This window comes from Bison bison, unplaced genomic scaffold, assembly GCF_000754665.1.
Source record: "Bison bison bison isolate TAMUID 2011002044 unplaced genomic scaffold, Bison_UMD1.0 scf7180017864116, whole genome shotgun sequence".
Taxonomy (NCBI): Eukaryota; Metazoa; Chordata; class Mammalia; order Artiodactyla; family Bovidae; genus Bison; species Bison bison.
The window spans coordinates 527504-531269 of record NW_011494688.1 but is presented as its reverse complement, the minus strand read 5'-3'; the positions used below and the strand labels follow the sequence as shown (position 1 = coordinate 531269).

At 35.0% G+C, this 3766-nt stretch overlaps 1 protein-coding gene across 5 annotated transcripts in view; it reads left to right on the top strand.

Annotated features, from left to right (window-relative positions):
• Positions 1–3766, top strand: part of SLC16A9 (solute carrier family 16, member 9) — an 82609-nt gene that overhangs the window by 68277 nt on the left and 10566 nt on the right. The window lies entirely within an intron of this gene.

Below are 3766 nucleotides of genomic sequence, written 5' to 3'. Positions count from 1 at the left end.
GAAGCCTGGTAGGCCACAGTCCGTGGGGTCACAAAGAGTCAGACACGACTGAGTGACTTCACTTTCATTTTCAGACTTATTTTGTTTCTGTATTAGCAGTTGAGAAATTTAAAAGTATTTGTTTAGTAATTCATTTAAAGATAATAATAACAAATCCAGTACATTTTAGCATAAATAACATGTGCTATGCTATGTTCAGTTGCTTCAGTCATGTCTTGACTCTTTGTGACCTTATGGACTATAGCTTGCCAGGTTCCCTTGTCCATGGAATTCTCCAGGCAAGAATGCTGGAGTGGTTGCCATGCCCTCTTCCAGGGGATCTTTCCTACCCAGGGACTGAACTCGCATCTCCTGCGTCTCCTGCATTGCAAGTGGATTCTTTACCCACTGGGACTTCTTTACCTGGGAAAACTCATGTTCTTTACCTGGGAAGGGCATCAATAACATACTTATTACAAAAACCAATTCTATTTTCCAAAACAAAACAAAGTTTAATGAGAAGAATGGCATTGTTTTACATTTTTGCAAATCTCTTTAACATCTGGTTTCATGGAAGGAATCTGGATTATCTGATCTGTTCAGTACTCAAATCTGTTGTAATATGTTTTTTTTTTTAATTGAAGTGTGTGAATAAAATCTCACACAAAGGTGTAATTGAAAAAGGGAGAGGTATATAATACTCTCCTCACGTCACTGTATATACTTTTCTTTGATCCTATTCAAAAACTTGATATATGATAGTTTTCCAAGGGTTAATTGCAATATGGGAATTGAAACCACATCAGTATACTTTTCATGCTCTGTAATATTAAATCAATTTATTTAAATCTGTAACTTTGACTAGGTCAGCATTCAAGTCTGATTTTGTAACATTGTGAATTTGATATGTGAAAAATATTGGTTCTCTGAGTTAGGCAGGAACTTTTAAATGTTCACACATTTTATTAAACAACAGCTAAAAAAATCACTTCTGTTAGTATCACCAATAGGCTTGTCAGGCGAGTGTATGCTCCTTGGTTCTGTGTCGTCACAACAAAGATCTGGAGTGACGGACATTAAAGCCCTCGACGTGTCACAGCTCTCGGGTCTTGGACAGACTGTGTTATAGCTCTCAGGTCTCGAATGGACTGTGTTATAGCTCTTAGACAAATCAGTGTTACAGCTCCATGTTACAGCTCTATTTTATTTAGATAATAGCAGGAAAATCCATCCTTGAGGCATGAGGGCATGTCAACCCAAAGACACGAAGAGGAGAGCTCCGCAGCGCACAGGAGAGAGACCCCCAGCCCTTTGGCTCCTCTTTTTATGTTTTTCCTCCCCCCGGGCCTGCCCTATGTAAATTGGGCTAGCCAGGAGTGTTGTTTGTTCTACCTGAGGTCCTCACTCCGGTCCTCGGACCTTCCTTTGTTCTATTTTCGCAGGCTTTTCTCTTCCTTGTCTTTTAGCCACCGCCATTCTGGACTCCTGTTTCCTATTCTAAGTACCTAACAGGCTCATCAGAAAATATTTATATTTTGGGAAATTGTCAAATCATGGTGTTGGATACAAGTTTCCAAAAATTCTAATTTTTACTGGAAAATTCTAATTTTATCATTGGTAACCATTATTGTCAATTATTTTCCTTGCTTGTTTTCAAGAAAATGTCTGCCCAACATATAAGTCTGAGTAACCATAGTTTGTCTGTCAGACATTCTTTCAAATACATGCAGGGTTACGTGGAAAATTTGGCTACTTTAGCTGGCTACTAAAACAGTTGAGTAAGTGCTTTTTCTTGCCTCAATTGTTGCAATTCAGATGAAGCATTTAAAAAAATTTTGTTTGTTTTTACTGTGAATGAGTGATGATGAAGCATATAAGATAAGAAGCTGGGTACCAATACCTTGATTTGTACTAAGGCTCTTCCAGTTTTACTCACCATCTCTTTTGTAACAATAACATAAATGTGAACACAGTGGAAAAAAGCCAAAAATATGTTAGTATCATTATGAAAATAGTTCTGACTTCACGCACTCCGAGAAAGACCTTGAGGGCTATCTCCTTAATAACTGATGGTTTAAGGTCATCCTAATCCTTCTGTGTTTTGAAAAGTTTAGAGGAAAAGCATTTAAAATTTCTGCTATGTTAAAAAAAAGTGAGGTGATCTTATCTGAAACCCATGACCTTGAAATAATTTTTTAAAATTTCTTTCTTTTTAGTCTAAGGGAAAACATTTAAAAGTTACTGTTTTAACTTTTCTGGCATTGGCAAACAGAAATGTCCCTTTTATGGAGCCCTGACAACCAAATTACCCAAAAGTAAATTCATTCCCTCTCCAAAGCTTTTTGAATTACAATTTTAATTAAGGGTGGCATTTTTTTGGTTTCACAAAATTGATTGTTCAGGAACAGGTCTTATTTTATTGAAATATATTATATGTGATAATGATAAGTATATAAGTCAATCCAAGTCATGTTTTAGTTTATGAGATATAGTATCTCTTCCCTTAAATCATACAAAAGGGTGCTGTATTTGAAAAATTTAATAATATTTAAAGTGTAATTATTTTAATCTACCTTGTTTCTTTAAGAGTATTTTTTAATACAGTCATGGATGATCATCTAAGTCTTGAGTTGTCTTAAGTGCTAATTTCATAAAATGTTTATGCAGCATATTTGTTAAACTCATGTATTCTTTCTAATCATAGTCCAGGTGGCAATCGAAAGTAATGAAACTGACTTTAATAACCCACCTAATGAGTCATGGTTAAAATTAGTTTTTAGACAGTGGCTTTTATGTTGTTTATAGAGTGACCCTCAAGAACGGATGATATTGCAGAAAGAGGGCACATGTTATAAGTTAGAAGTCAAGAGGAATGCTTTATGGAAACCAAAACTGGGGTTATTAGATCCTTAATAGGGAGAAAAAGATTAAGCTAACAGACAAGAGCCTTAAATGTTGCCCTAGGGTCTAAAGAAAGGGATATTGGGTTGTAAGGTATTTTTTTCCTAACCATAAAAGAATTTCAAATTCACAGAGAAATAAAGAATAGTATAGCAAGCAACCATAATGCTTAAATGTAACTGTTGTTAATATATTATTATATTTTCTTCCTCTTTTTTTCATAGAGATTTTAAACTAAAGACATGACATTTTATTCCTATATAAAACCATTTAATCTTGTAAAAGATTAAAACTTACAAATACACATTTTACAGTGGTGGGATGATCTGAGAGCCCCAGAAGGCCTTTGTTTTGTAGACTGGATGTGTCAAGCTGTGAAGTCTAGCAAAAGAGCTTGGAATGATGAAGGGGATTTTATAAAATTGTTTAGAGGACTTAGAGGAGGAAGAGCTGAGGGTAAACATGTGGAAGAGAGCCAGAGATAGTTGATGGAGAATTTTGGTTAAATTTTGCTATTTGGTGTGTGATTTAACAATTTTCTCTCTCCAGAATGTCTTAAATTAAATTTACATTACTCCTTTGTGCTTTAGAAATTGGATTTTTTTGACCCTGACCTTAAGGGTGGGTGGGAGTGAAAACTGAGGCTGGCCAAAATGTATTCATTGGAGCTGCACCGCTAACATCAGAGGGATCTAGGAACACATACTTTGAAGAGTTTTAGCCAATCAGTAACAGAATGTCCTATAGAGTTATTTATTTATTTTACAAATACATTTTTTTATTGGAGTATAATTGCTTTACAATGTTGTGTTAGTTTTTGCTATACAACAGTGTGAATCAGCTATATGTATACATCCCCCCTCACTTAAGATATATATAATTACAT